The sequence below is a fragment of the Mobula hypostoma genome, chromosome 13 (assembly GCF_963921235.1).
Source record: "Mobula hypostoma chromosome 13, sMobHyp1.1, whole genome shotgun sequence".
Taxonomy (NCBI): Eukaryota; Metazoa; Chordata; class Chondrichthyes; order Myliobatiformes; family Myliobatidae; genus Mobula; species Mobula hypostoma.
In genome coordinates, this window is record NC_086109.1 from 30397287 (window position 1) to 30413426 (window position 16140).

The following is a 16140-nucleotide window of genomic DNA, read 5'->3' on the forward strand; positions in this document are numbered from 1 at the left end:
TCAGAGTAAGAAGGTGGGGGGAGGGGAGGAAGAAGTACAAGGTGATAGGTGAAACCGGGACAGCAGGAGTAGTGAAGTAAAGAGCTGGGAAGTTGATAGATGAAAGAGATAAAGGGCTGATAGGAGAGGGTAGAAGACCATGGAAGAAAGGGAAGGAGGAGCAGCAGAGGGAGATGATCGGCAGATCAGGAGATAAAGTGAGAGAGGGAAGCAGAGATGGGGAATGGTGAAGGGGGAGCAATTACTGGAAGTTTGAGAAGTCAATGTTCATGCCATCAGGGTGGTGGCTACCCAGATGCCGCTCCTCCACCCTGAGTGTGGCCTCATCGCAGCAGTAGAGGAGGACATGGACTGACAAGTTGGAATGAGAATCGGAAGTAGAATTGAAATGGGCAGCTTCCGGGAGATCCCACTTTTTCTGGTGGATGGAGCGTAGGTGCTCGGCAAAGTGGTCTCCCAATCTATGACGGGTCTCAACAATATACAGGAGGCCACACATGGAGCACTAGATAGAGTCGTTGACCCCAACAGATTCACTGGAAGGACTGTTTGGGGCCTTGAAGTAAGGGACAAGGTGTAGGGGCAGCTGTGGCACTTGTTTTGCTTGTAAGGATAAGTACCAGGAGGGAGATCAGTGGGGAGGGATGAGTGGATGAGGGAGTCACATAGGGAGTGATCCGTGCTGAAAGTGGAAAGTGATGGGGAGGAGGAAAAATGTGCTTGGTGGTGGGATCCCATTAGAGATGGTGGAAGTCATGGAGAATTATGTGCTGGATGTGGAGGCTGGTGGGGTGGCAGGTGAGGACAAGAGCAACCCAATCCCTGGTTTGGCGGTAGGAGGATGCGTATGGGCAGACGTGCACAAAATGGAAGAGATGCAGGTGAGTGCAGTGTTGACGGTGGAAAGCCCTTTTCTTTGAAGAAGGAGGACATCATATTAGTTCTGGAATGAGAAGTCTCATTCTGAGAGCATATGCTCCAAGTGCTTCTGTTTCCTTCCACATGTTATGTTTTGTAACTCCAAAACAGAAAACTAATTCAAAGGAAACAAAGAGCCAGGAATGCAAGTCTTATTTGGTTTTTACTTTAAGCGAGGCATGCACATACAACGTGGTGGCATGATAACGTATGCCACTTATGTACTTTTACATATAATTCATATGAATTATTTAAACAAAGAATGCTTAAACAACAATATATTTCCAATATTACTCAAATATTACTAAAATATTAAATACACAACAATCCTCCCTGCTTAGCTACAATCTCCAACTTAATGTACAATGCATCTCAATTCATATATTTAATGTATTGCTTTATAGGCACAGTATATAACTGTACAGTATATACACACCCATGTAGAGCATACTATATAGTACAACTACTATATAGATATCCGCAGCATGAATTGTCCTATTCATGCCTAAAGACTTAATCACTTGTGCAGGCTTTCTTATTCATGTATGATAACGTCTTTCCTTACAAGGGAAATTACTGTGCTTGGCAGATGAAATTTGTGGCTATGAAACAATCTCAGCTTTTGGGGCCTCCTCCATGGTGATTGTCAGAGTTGACTCTGAGACTGCAGGAATTGGCTCTGATGGCTTTGGACACCTTTCTTCTGGACATGTTCAAGTTCAAGTTTAATTGTCATTCAACCATGCATTAATACCATGAATACAGCCACACTCAGCTGCATGACTCCGAAACCAAGGTGCAAAACACAGTACCAACAGTCACACACAGCACAAGACACGTACCGCACATATAAGATAGCAAGCAATATAAGATATTAGTAAAATATAGTCACACAAAAAATATAGGCCAAGTTAATGAGTTAATGAATGTTGCAGCAGTATGCAGTTGAAGACAATACAGTTTGTCTTCTGCTAAGTAAACACTGAGGGTAATACAGACTACAGCTTGGATACCACACCACATCACCTTTGGTAGAGCACACCAACTCCAATCCCTTTCTGCTGTGCGGCTATAAAAAGACAACACTGTAGCTTGATGCTGAGTCCTGACTATGATCAAGGCCTTGCAGTGCCTCTGTCATCCACCAATAAATTAGTGAATTGGACTTGCAGCATTTCACCTTAAGAATGATAAACACGGCCTTACAATCAAAAGAAAAGCAACCAAGACAAGAACTCACTGTTAGAGTGCACACTGGCTTTGCACACCCGTTCCTCTGACATCTCTCTGACACAGACAGCGGTACGATCCACACCAAGATCATAAGTTGACGAGCTCAGAATGGGTGCAGAAGTAGCATCGATGCCGTCGTCAATGCAACGTAGGAAGAGTTGGGGAGTGATACTGGTGCAAGCTTGGGACGTAGGCTGTTCCACGTAGATGTCAAAAAGACAGGTGTAGCTGAGACCATCGAGTCATTTGGTCCATGAAATCTGTCCTGCCATTTCATCATGACTGATCCATTTCCATCTCAGCGCCAATCTCCTGCCTTCTTCCCATATCCCTTCATGTCCTGATTAATGAAGAAGTTATCAACCTCTGCCTTAAATGTACACTAAGTCCTGCTCCTTCAGTTTCTCCAAAAATGAGTTGCTCACTAATCGGGAAGACCTGCAGTACTTTAAGTTCTTAATATCCAGTAAGGTCTTGTGATTGTGAAAAAAAGCAACACCCACCAAATGCTGGAGGAACTCAGCAAGTCAGGCAGCATCTATGGAAAAGAGTACAGTCGATGTTTCAGTCTGAGACCCTTCAGCAGATCTGTAAAAAAACATGTTTAAAAAAGACAATAGCATCATTGGTTGACACTGTAGAAGTGAATGTGATTGAAAGCAACGTTATCTGATCAGAAGATGGCATCTTACTGGTGTTGGCATCATGAACAGTGCATGACAAACTTCCCTGGACAACGTGGATCATGGTGTGTGACATCACCATTTTCTTTACCCTTTGAACAGCCACCTTACATTGTTTTGTCCATTGCTGTAGTAATGAGTTCAAGGATTGGAACAGGTTTGGCAGGATTCTGTTATAGTAATTGACAAATCCTAAAAAGCTCCACAAATGTGACATGTTATTTGATCTTGGAGCATCCCTGAAGGACCTTCAATAACTCCAAAAGACTGAAGTTTGGAAAAATACTGAAAGGCTTTTATTCGCTGTACAATACGACCTCCATGCTGAGTGTTTGCCCCCGGACTGAGGGGGAGGGGTAAGGCAAAATCACCTTTATTCAGGAATCTGTGGGAGGAGCCACAGGGGCAGTCAGCAGAGGGGTGTGTCCTGACAGTTAACCCAGTTACAACATATATATGGTTTACCACAATCCCATCCATTGCTGCTTGAAGTTTCTCAGCACACTTGTGTAATCCTTGTGCATTGATGGTGTGACCATAGTAAGTGATTGAATTCACACCTGTTGCATTATGCCCTGAGCCCATTATATTCTAATCTTTTTAACACTGTTGAAATTTTGGAGATGTTCCTTGTCATCCTTACTGTTAACATTGGTGTCATCTAGGTAACACCGAGTGCCTGGGCAACCTTGCAGTACCTGGTCCATAGCTATTTGCCAGAGTGCAGGTGCAGATACTCCTCCAAAAATAAACATATTATAGCAATAAAGTCCTTTGTTAGTGTTTATGTTGAGAAACACTTTGGGCTCTTCTACCATCTCCACTTGTAGGTAGGCCTCAGCTAAGTTCACTTTACTGAAGTGTTTTTCTCCAAAAAGGTTTGCAAAGCTATCTAGCTCACCAGCTAATTTATCTCAGATGGCATAATGATGGGCTTTGTAATCTTGGGTGTGGCATTTTCATTTAGCACTATTTTACCCATGATATGTTGGAGTTTTCTGTGTGACATCATCCAATACCCTTCTTAATCTGCTTTCAGTTGACTCTATCAAGTTGTAGTTGTCTCAGCCAATCACATTCCTGCAATGTTAGCCCTCCACTCTTTAACACATACAAGCCAATGTGGCTTGTTGGTTATTGTATTTCAATGTTACAAATGTCATTCTCTCAAGAGTTATCTTTTCTTCAGTGTAAGTTCTTAGTTGGATATCTGCAGGCTTTAGTTTAGTATCTCTGAAATGCCTCTCAAACTCACCTTGTAGAATGACTCAAACAGCTGAATCAGTGTCTAATTCCATTTTAATTAATTTGCCATTCCCTTTTGGTGTAAGACATATTGCTTGTCTACTTCTACTTTTCACATTGTAAATCTCAAGACTACAGTCCAGTTTTGCTCTCATCATTCTTAGGCATTTCATCAACAGCATGCAGATTAGTACTCTTTTTGAAACTGAAACTTGACTTTTTATCTCGTGCAGTCCATTTACTTTTGTCTGCCTGACATGCTCTTTGTATGTGTCCTACTTTATTGTATTTTCTGCAAGTTTCACATTATACCCGCATTAGTCTGGTTTATGTGAGCCTATGACACAACTGTAATACAGCTGGGTCAGCCATGCAGGTTTCTTTTGCCATTGCAATTTTGATCACACTCGCTTTCATTCCTCACTGTAACTCAACTGTGTCTCTGTCTGTGGTTTCCATAAATACAGCAATTTCATCTGCTCTTTTAAATGTAAGTTTTGCTTCCATTAGGAGCTATTTTTGAATGATTTCTTGTAAGATTCTACAAATTAAGCAATCGCTCAGTTCATCCTCAAACCCCTTAATTGATCTGACAATAATCAGGCACCTTCTTCAATTCAGCTATAAATGCTGAAATGGACTCCCCTTCCTTTTAATTCCATTTATGAAAACTTAAGTGTTCTGCAATTGACAATGGTTCCAGTTCTAAATGTTCCTGCATTACCTTCATGATATTAGCAATGCTCATTTCGGCTGGTTTGGTTGGACATGTCAAACATCTAAGAAAACTGTATGCCTTAAAACCTAACACATGCAGCAAAACAGGTACTTGTTTCTCATTGACTGTTTCATTTGCTTTAAAATACAGCTCAATTCACTCAGTATACATATTCCAGTTATATCTTGTGCAATCAAATACATCAGTCTGATGTAGCCATCCATTTCTGCTCTTTTAAAAAAATATATTATTATTATTATTATCTGGTACTCACAGCTTATGAACCAGTGAATTTGTCCATTTTCTGCCATTTTTAAAACTCGATCTTCTCTATCTCCTTTTCTGAAGAGACGTGCTGCGCTGATTTTTTAAAACTTGAACACCTCACTGCACTTCAACAGGTAGGTAATCGCCCAACGGTCATTTAAAACTTATTCGTCACCAATGCTATGTTTTGTAACTCCAAAATATAAAAACTAATTGGAAACAAACAAGGTGCTGGGAATGTGAGTCTAACTTCGTTGTTACTTTTTGCGAGTGTGCATCTATGACGTATGTCATTTATGTACTTTAACATATAACCCATAATGAATCGCTTAAACAAAGAATGCTTAATCAACAACATATTTACAATATTATTGAAATATTAAATATACTATCACGGTCCAAAGGTGTACAGGTTAGATGAACGTTAACTGGTCACATGGGTATAAGTTGGGCCAGAAGAGTCTGTACTGTGCTGTATCTCTAAATAAAATAAAATCAATTTCAGCAATTGCAGAATCTTGTGTCTTCAGAAAAGTTATTGTTTTTCTTCTCAGCATTTCTAACTGAATATACCTACTCACCACTATCATCAGTTGATCTGTCTGAGTAGGACATGGTTTGTAACTTTTCATGACCACTGTCCAAATTGTAAATTAAGTTTTTTTTTGTGAACAAACTGGTGCTGGAATGTCACAACAATAGGTTATTCACTTGTCTGTATAGATTCTGAGCAAATCTCTCAGCTTCTGATATTTTCAATCCTTTGCTCTGAAAACTAATTTTCCAGTTACCTGGTAATCAGTTACAGCAATCATAACACACCGTTCTTGATTTTGAACAATTTCTGTATTCTGATGCAACGAGAGGGCAGGCAGCAGTTTCTAAAGGATCTTCAATATTTTTGCTTGCATATTCACATAACAGCTATAGCACAATCAACAGAATATCCTTTTTTAAAAGTAGCAACTCTCATCCAACAGCAAGATATCAAACAATACATAAGAATTATATCACATGGTACACATTTCTTTGAAGTGGTTGTAGTGCGCTCACTTAAATCAAGTATGATACTCTCCTAAGGGGTTGTCTATTGGTGGGACCTTATGTGTACATTGAGGCTGATCTGGGATTTACCGATTCTGGTGCACCAAGGGACTTAGACCAGCCTGTTAGGGTGGATTCCCTTAATGGAGAATGGCTGTGTATGACTTTGTTTAATGTGGGCATCTACCAGATAGTCCTTGACAGATCAGAGTCAGGGTCCAGTGGTATGAAATGCAAGTTGACTGAGGACCCTTCACTGCTGTTGTGATGTATCATCGTCCTCCGCCAGCTCCATCGTTGTAGTCTTGGTTGGATAGTTCTTTGCAATTACATTTAAAGGTGGTTGGAAAGGTTTGGAGGATAATGCAAAATGTCTGCCTCATTAATCATCTCTGTCAGAAGTTATAACCTCAGTATTAGGAGGGGTGGTTCTTGTGTGATGCAGTAGCACAGGTCCGATTTTGACGCTGCAGTTTTTTTTTTGGCAGAAGCTCCAGCTGGAAGCCTCAGTTGATTATCAGGTTTGGCTTCCAGCAGGAGGTGGAGCACCCTTGATCAGACCACCACTATGGGTAAAGGACCTCTAACTTTTAAAAGAATCACAGTTGAGGAAGGGTTGGCGTGAAAAAGAGTGTGATAATATTGGGAAGAGCAACAAGTGAGGAATGTTCCTATATTGATCTATTTTCTAATCAGAGGAAGTCTTTAGGTTTGAGGTTGGAAGGAGAGGCAAAATTGTGGGGTTGACGTGAGATAAGTGAGAGTGTAATATATCCCTGAAAGTGGATATACTTGGTGTCTTGGATGAAAGTAAACTTGCTTCTGTTGATACACAAGCAGTTCTTTAATGAGGATTACTTCTGCCTCAAGTAGTCCTTCGCTTCTTTGAACTGAAGACCTGGAAAAGATGGCTGGAGGAACTCAGCAGGTGAAGCAGTCTCTGTGGGATGAAGGGAATTGCCAACATTTCAGAATCAGAGTTATGTTTAATATCACCAGCATACTTTACGTTCTGAACTTTGCTGACTTTGCAATACATATTAATAGAGAAGAAAATCTGTGAATTACAGTAGAGCTATATATATATATATAATAGTTAAGTTAAATAAGTAGTATAAAAATAGAAATTTTTTAAAAGGTGGCAGGGCAGAGTTCATGGGTTCAATGTCTATTCAGAAATTGGATGGCAGAAGGGAAGAAGCTGTTCCTGAATCATTGAGTGTGTGCCTTCACACTTCTGTATCTCCTTCCTGATGATAATAAAGAGAACAAGGATAACCTGGGTGATGGAGGCCCTTAATAATGGATGCCATGTTTTTGAGGCATCTCTCCTTGAGGATGTCTTGGATACTACAGAAGCTAGTTCTCATAATGGAGCTGACTATGTTTACAACCCTCTAGAGCTAACTTCAATCTTGTGCGGTAGTCACACACACTCCCCCATATCAGACAGTGATGCAGCCAGTTAGAATGCTCTCCACAGTACATCTGTAGAAACTTTCAAGTGCTTTTGGAGACATACCAACTCTTCTCAGGCTCCTAATGAAATATAGCTGCTGTCGTGCCTTCTTTTTAGGTTCACTCTCTCCAATTCTGATCCCTCTATGAGGACTGGTGTGTGTTCCCTCATCTTACCCTTTCTGAAGTCCACAATCAATTTTTTGGTCTTACTGACATTGAGTGCAAGGTTGTTGCTATGACACCACTCAGCTAACTGATATATCTCACTCTTGTACTCCTTCTTGTCACCATCTGAAATTCTGCCAACAATGGTGGTATCATCAGCAAATTTATAGATGACATTTGAGTTGTGCTTAGCAGTAGAAAGAGTACAGTGAGTAGAGCAGTGGGCTAAGCATACATCATTGAGGCCAATATTGATAGTCAGCGAGGTAGATTCTAATCAGCACAGATTGTGGTCTACTGGTTAGTAAGTTGAGGATCCAGTTTCTGAGGGAAGTAAAAGAAGCTCAGGTTCTGGGAGCTTTTTGATCAGTACTCTAGGGAAGATTGTGTTAAATGCTAAGCTGTATTTAATAAACAGCAACCTGACATAGGTCAAAACTCTGCATCAGACCACATCATGGAGAAGAGGAAATTCTCTTTGTCCTACAGATGCTGCTTGACCTACTGATTTCCTCCAGCAGATTGTTTGTTGCTTCAGTTTCCAGCATCTGCCATCACACGTGTCTCCACAATTAATTGTGAGTCAGTTTTTCCTCAATATTTCGGTAACCAATTTGCCAATTGGAAGCAAGTTTCTTTCACTTATTCATTTCTCTGGATGTGGGTACTGTTCATTTCCCATCCCTCATTGTCCTTGTGGTGCTGGCCGTCCCCAATTTTGGAATGTAACGCTCTTTCTGTTGAAGGTAATCACACATCCCTGCTGGGGGTGGGTGGGGGGGGGGTGGTGGCGGGGATAGTTTTGGGATTTTAATCCAATGATGATGAAGGAACAGTGATATGCAGTACGTTGACTCCATAAGACCATAAATCATAGGAGCAAAATTAACCTTTTCAGCTCATTGAGTCTGCTCCGACATTCAATCATTTATTTTCCTTCTCAACCCCCATTCCCCTACCTTATCTCATAACCTTTGACTCCTTTACTAGTCAAGAACTTATCAAGCTGTTATCAAGGGCTATGATGTACTGACTCAGAAAGCAAGATGCTGCTCCTCAAGTTGGGTTTCACTAGAACAATACGCTGAAGAGAGAACTGAATGAAGAAGAAGTCAAGACCAATGCCCCTGATTATTTCTCCAGGAGTTCATCTGCATAACAAAGCATTAACTTGAGGCACATTACATCAGTTCCCATCCTACTCTCAGCAAATACCTGGCCTGTTGAGTACTCTTGTGCATTTATATTCCAGCTTGCTGATCCCTGTCTGTTCACTAAGGGATTATTGAATACTGGCTTGGAGCAATCAATTACTTTATCCAGAGGGCTTTATTGGTAGCAATTGTCTCGACACTTGGTTGTGTCCCTAGCTGTGACTAGACATTCAACTCTTATATATTTGGCAACTTCTTAAGGCTGTGTTATGTTTGTTTTCCACAGGTTTCTGTTTCTCAGTGCCAGGAGTGTAAGGATCAACTCGTTTCAATTTATCTTATTATACAGCTCTGTGACAGACAGATAGAAACTTCATGAGAGTGCCTTCCTTTTCCTCCTTCAGGCAGAAACTCTCTGTTCTGCTTCGATGTCACCCTGATTTGGTAACTCTCAAAATAACCTGTGAAATGGGGCATTGCTGCTGAGAATTTCTTTCCCATCACCCGAGTTTCCAACAATTCTTCGTCAATATATTATGCCACCCTGGCAGTGAGATAAACTGAGAAATTCTAGCAGTCCTTGGGATTGCCATTTATCTTTATCTTACTTTTTTATTCTTCATGCAAAGTAGATAGTGGACTTTAAAAAAAAAAGAAATCTCAAGCATGGAATTATTTGCTGAACACAATATGCTTCTGGCCCAAGGGAGGAGAAATGAAATTGTCTTTTAGTTCAGAAAGACTCTTTCTCTTCACATAACAGCTTTTGTCAGTCAAGTGCAAATTTGAAGTATAGTTTTAAAAATGAGCAAAAGGTGAACTGAAAGGAAAGTTAAAATTAATCCAAATTCTTAAGACTTATTTGTTCTGATGTCATTTAGTGCATTAATTTCTGTTAAATCATCAATCCCTCTTGTTAACGGATTGCAAGTTTGTTTTTTGAAGAACTAAACCTTGTACAATACTTGAAGGTCAACCTCTGTGGAATGTCTTGCCTCTGACAGATTGTATATATGAAGATAAATTAATAGACGTCCTAACCTCCTCTCTGGATCCAGACAACACAAGTCCCAGCAACTCATTCCACTGCACAGCCACAAATTAAGTTACGGTGATTCAATTTGCAAGTGGGATCCTTTATACTCCCATACATCAGAGGAGATGGATTTTATTACATAGCTACAAAATTGCTGCCTGCTATAGTCACTCATGCAGAGGAAGCCATCATCAGTGTATTTTGACATTTAATCAATACTCACCAAGAGTCTGTGAAGAAGTATTAGACTGAAAGTGTTGGTGTAACCACAAGTATTGCACTGACTGAATGACATTCAGATCTTGATTTTCACATTGTACTTATTTTCATTGGTTCTTCTGTCATAACTTTAAAAATGCATTTATTTATCCCCTCAAAATTCTATCGCATGGTGTAACATTTTGATATGGTAAACAGGTAAATTGATTTATTATTGTCACAGGTACCAAGGTACAGTGACAAAAGAATGCCTTTGTACTATCCAGATAGATCAATTCATTGTGCATTGAGGTAGTTCAGGGTAAAACAAAAACAGAATGCAGAATAAAGTGCTTCAGTACAGAGCAATTACAGTGCAGGTAAGACAGTAAGATTGCAACAAACTGGATAGAGAGGTCAGGAGTCTGTCTTAACGTGACAGGAAACAATTAAATAGTCTTGTAATAGCAGGATAGAAGCAGTGCTTGAGAGCCAAGATACATATTTTCAGGTTTTTGTGTCTTCTGCCTGATTGAGAGAGGTAGGAGAGGAGAAGAGGAAATGTCTGGGCTGAGTAATGTCTTTGATTAAGCTGCTTTCTTTATTAAAATAGCGAAAAGTGTAGAAAGAATCTAGAGGTAAGGCTGGTTTCCATGCTGTGCTGAGCTGTGTGCTCATCTCTGCAGTTCCTTGGGTCATGGGAGGAAGAGTTATCACGTAAAGCCATGATACATCAGGATAAGAAGTTTCCGGTGGTGCATCAAATAAAAAAATACCTTTAACCTCTTTCTTCTGCAGCCTGAGGTATCCACTTACTTCAGACAGGCCTCAATTATACCAGTGCCGAAGAAGAACATGGTAACCTGCCTCAGTAACTATCATCCAGTATCAATGAGACCCACTTTGAGGAAGTGCTTTAAGGGGTTGGTGAAGGAACATATCAACTCCTGCTGGGAAGCGACTTAGCTCCACTCTAATTTGCCTACCAGCACAACAGGTCCACAGCAGATGCCACGTCATTCACTTTTCACTCAACCCTGGAATATCTGTAGATCAAAGATGCATATATCAGGATGCTTTGTATCGACTACAGCTTAGCATTCAATACTGTCATCCTCTCAAGGCTGATCAGTAAGCTTCAAGACTTTGGCCTCAAAAACTTCTTGTGTAATTGGATCCTTGATTTCCTCCCTGCAGACCCCGATCAGTTTGGATAGGCAACAACACCTCTTCGACCATCTCCACCAGCATAGGGCACCACAAGGCTATGTGGACCCCTATTCTATTCGCTTTGAAATTATGACTGTGTGGCTAAGTACAGCTCCAGTACCATATTTAAGTTTCCCAATGACACCACTGTCATTGGCCAAATCAAAGGTGGTAATGAATCAGCATGTAGGAGGGAGATTGAAAATCTGTCTAAGTGGTGCCACAACAACAACTTCTCATTCAATGTCAGCAAGGTTATTGGCTTCACGAGGAGGAAAGCAGAGGTCCATGAGCCAGGTTTCATGGGGGGCTTATAGGTGAAGTCAGCAACCTTTAAATTCCTCAGTATTATCACTTCAGAGGATCTGTCCTAGGCCCAATGCAATTACAAAGACAGCGTGGCAGCATCTCTAATTCCTTAGAAGTTTGCATGACATCTAAAACTTTGACAAACTTCTATACATGTCAGATGGAGAATAAATTGACCGGTTACATCACCAGATTTTGGAAAATCTGACAAGAAGTAATGGATATGGCTCAGTCCATCACAGGTAGAGCTCTTCACCCCATTGAGTACATCTACACAGAGTGCTGTCACATGAAAGCAGCATCCATCATCAGGGACCCCATCGCTCTCTTCTCACTGCTGCCATCAGGAAAAAGGTAAAAGAGCCTCAGGATCCACACCACCAGGTTCAGGAACGGTTGTCCCCCCTCAGCCAAGTTATCCCCTTGAACCAGTGGCGATAACTTCACTCAACTTTATCACTGAACTGATCCCACAACCGAAGGACTCACTTTCAAGGACTTTTCATCTCATGCTCTCGATATTTATTGCTTATTTATTTATTTATTATTATTTATTTTCTTTTTCTTTTGTATTTGTAGTTTGTTGTGTTTTGCACTTATTTGTCTGTCTTGTTGGGTGTTGCCTTTCATTGATTCTATTATGCTTCTTGGATTACTGATTATGGCCACAAGAAAACAAATCTCAGGGTTGTGTGTGGTGACATATATGTATTTTGATAATAAATTTACTTTCAACTTTGAAGACATTTTTCTTTATTGATTCTTTCCTAGTACATAAATAAGAATCAGCTTCTTTATTTAGACTAGAACAGTAATGAAATATGAGGCAGTATTTTGATCACAAATGCTCAAACTGAAGTGACCGCAATTGTACATGCTAATCTATCAATCTCCTTGAGATATGCCTATTGCAAAATAGATTTAACTTCTTCTGCAGATCATTGAATTGATTCTATTTCTTCCATCCTTCAGATACATGAGGAGTAAAAATCTATCCGCACCACTCTCTGCAGAGTCCTGCAATTAAAGGAGGTACAGTTCCCATACCAGGTAGTGATGCAGCCAGTCAGGATGCTCTCAGTTGTGCCCCTGTAGAAAGTTCTTAGGATTTGGGGGCCCATACCAAACTTCCTCAACCATCTGAGGTGAATGAGATGCTGTTGTGCCTTTTTCACCACACAGCTGGTGTGCACAGACCACGTGAGGTCCTCGGTGATGTGGATGCCGAGGAACTTGAAACTGTTTACCCTCTCAGCCCCAGATTCATTGATGTCAGTTGGGGTTAGCCCATCTCCATTCATAGAAACAGAGAAACATAGAAAACCTACAGCACAATACTGGCCCTTTGGCCCACAAAGTTGTGCCGAACATGTCCCTACCTTAGAAATTACTAGGCTTACCCATAGCCCTCTATTTTTCTAAGCTCTATGTACCTATCCAAAAGTCTCTTAAAAGACACTATTGTATTCGCTTCCACCACCATTGCCGGCAGCCCATTCCACGCACTCAACACTCTCTGAGTAAAAACTTAGCCCTGACATCTCCTCTGTACCTACTCCCCAGCACCTTAAACCTCTGTCCTCTTGTGGCAACCATTTGAGCCCTGGGAAAAAGCCTCTGCCTATCCACAAGATCAATGCCTCTCATCATCTTATACACCTCTATCAGGCCACCTCTCGTCCTCCGTCGCTCCAAGGAGAAAAGTCCGAGTTCACTCAACCTATTCTCATAAGGCATGCTCCCCAATCTGGGCAATATCCTTGTAAACCTCCTCTGCTCGCTTTCTATGGCTTCCACATCCTTTCTGTATAGAGGCAACCAGAACTGAGCACAGTACTCCAAGTGGTGTCTGACCAGGGTCCTATATAGTTGCAACATTACCTCTCGGCTTCTAAATTCAATTCCACTATTAATGAAGGCTAATACACCATACACCTTCTTAACCACAGAGTCAACCTGCGCAGCTGCTTTGAGCGTCCTGTAGACTCGGACCCCAAGATCCCTCTGATCCTCTTCACCGCCAAGAATCTTACCATTAATACTATATTCTGCCATCATATTTGACCTACCAAAATGAACCACTTCACACTTATCTGGGTTGAACTCCATCTAACACTTCTCAGCCCAGCTTGGCATCCTATCAATGTCCCACTGTAACCTCTGACTGCCCTCCACACTATCCACAACACTTCCAACCTTTGTGTCATCAGAAAAATTACTAACCCATCCCTCCACCTCCTCATCCAAGTCATTTATGAAACTCACAAAGAGTAAGGGTCCCAGAACAGATCCCTGAGGCACTCCACTAGTGACCGACCTCCATGCAGAATATGACCCATCTACAACCACTCTTTGCCTTCTGTGGGCAAGCCAGTTCTGGATCCATAAAGCAAAGTCCCCTTGGATCCCATGCCTCCTTACTTTCTCAATAAGCCTTGCATGGGGTACCTTATCAAATGCCTTGCAGAAATCCATATACACTACATCTACTGCTCTTCCTTCATCAAGGTGTTTAGTCACATCCTCAAAAAATTCAATCAGGCTCGTATACCTCTCCAAATGTTCATAAATCCTGCCTCTCAGGATCCTTTCCACCAACTTACCAACCACAGAGGTAAGACTCACTGGTCTATAATTTCCTGGGCTATCTCTACTCCCTTTCTTGAATAAAGGAACAATATCCACAACCCTCCAATCCTCCGGAACCTGTCCCGTCCTCATTGATGATGCAAAGATTATCGCCAGAGGCTCAGCAATCTCCTCCCTCGCCTCCCACAGTAGCCTGGGGTACAACTCATCCGGTCCCGGCGACTTATCTATCTTGATGCTTTCCAAAAGCTCCAGCACATCCTCTTTGTTAATATCTACATGCTCAAGCTTTTCAGTCTGCTGCAAGTCATCACTACAATAACCAAGATCCTTTTCCATAGTGAATATTGAAGTAAAGTATTCACTAAGTACCTCTGCTATTTCCTCCAGTTCCATACATACTTTCCCACTGTCACACTTGACATGTCCTATTCTTTCACACCTTATCCTCTTGCTCTTCACATACTTGTAGAATGCCTTGGGGTTTTCCTTAATCCTGCCCGCCAAGGCCTTCTCATGGCCCCCTCTGGCTCTCCTAATTTCCTTCTTAAGCTCCTTCCTGTTAGCCTTATAATCTTCTAGATCTCTATCATTACCTAGCTCTCTGAACCTTTTGTAAGCTTTTCTTTTCTTCTTGACTAGATTTATTCCAGCCTTTGTACACCACGGTTCCTGTGCCCTACCATAACTTCCCTGTCTCATTGGAAAGTATTTATGCAGAACTCCATACAAATGTTCCCTGAATATTTGCCACATTTCTTCTGTACTTTTCCCTGAGAACTTTTGTTTCCAATTTCCTGCCTGATAGCCTCATAATTCCCCTTACTCCAATTAAACACTTTTCTAACTTGTCTGGTCCTAGCTCTCTCCAATGCTATTGTAAAGGAGATAGAATTATGATCACTATCTCTAAAATGTTCTTCCACTGAGAGATCTGACACCTGACCAGTTTCATTTCCCAATACCAAATCAAGTACAGCCTCTCCTCTTGTAGGCTTATCTACAAATTGTGTCAAGAAGCCTTCCTGAACGCACCTAACAAACTCCATCCCATCTAAACCCCTCGCTCTAGGGAGATGCCAATCGATATTTGGGAAACTAAATCTCCCATCACGACAACACTGTTATTATTACACCTTTCCAGGATCTGTTTCTCTATCAGCTCCTCGATATCCCTTTTACTATTGGGCGGCCTATAAAAAACACCCAGTAAAGTTATTGACCCCTTCCTGTTCCTAACCTCCACATACAGAGACTCTGTAGACAATCCCTCCATGGCATTCACCTTTTCTGCAGCTGTGACACTATCTTTGATCAACAGTACCACGCCCCCACCACTTTTGCATCCCTCCCTGTCCTTTCTGAAACATCTATGAACTGGCACTTGAAGTAACCATTCCTATCCCTGAGCTATCCAAGTCTCTGTAATGGCCACCACATCATATCTCCAAGTACTGATCCTCCTGTAATCCACCACCAGCTCCTTTGTTTTTGTGACATAGAGGGAGAGGTTCTTTTCTTGACCACTGTGTCAGAGAGATGACTTCTTCCCTGTAGTCTACCTTGTTATTGTTTGAGATAAGGCCAATCAATGTAGTGTAGTTGGCAAATTTAATTAGCAGATTGGAGCTGTGGGTGGCGATACAGTCATGGGTACACGGGGAGTAAAGGAGGGGACTCAGTACACAGCCCTGAGAGGCTCCTGTATTGAGAGTTAGAGGGGTGAAGGTGAGGGAGCCCACTCTTACAATCTGCTGGTGATCTGACAGGAAGTCCAGGATCCAACTGCACAACGTTAAGTTCTCTGAGCTCCTTGTCGAGCCAGGATGGAAATATGGTGTTGAATGCTGAACTGTACTCCAGGAACAGCATTCTCACATAAGCATCCTTCTTCTCTAGATGTGTAAGGAC